This window comes from Lipotes vexillifer, unplaced genomic scaffold (genome assembly GCF_000442215.2).
Source record: "Lipotes vexillifer unplaced genomic scaffold, Lipotes_vexillifer_v1.1 scaffold182, whole genome shotgun sequence".
In the NCBI taxonomy this organism is placed as follows: domain Eukaryota; kingdom Metazoa; phylum Chordata; class Mammalia; order Artiodactyla; family Lipotidae; genus Lipotes; species Lipotes vexillifer.
Window position 1 is genome coordinate 5,335,107 of NW_006798798.1, and position 287 is coordinate 5,335,393.

The following is a 287-nucleotide window of genomic DNA, read 5'->3' on the forward strand; positions in this document are numbered from 1 at the left end:
GCCAAGAGGCCGGGGCAGGGTGGGCTTGGGGCAGCTGGTGCCCTCCCTCTGTGTCGCTCCAGTTCGTAGCTCCTTCCGTTGGTCCTTGTAAGCACCCCTAGCCTGCCCTGTCTCCCCAGACCCCCGGCCCTCAGGCCAAGCCAGTCCCAGCTCCTCGTCCCCTCAGACCGGCACACCTGAGCCCCCTCCAGGCCGGAGGCAGGTTGCTGGGCTGGCCTGGTCCAGCCCCTGCAAACCCTGTCCCACCAGCCAGGTGGCCTCCAGCGCTGTCAATCCCTTTGCCCGGC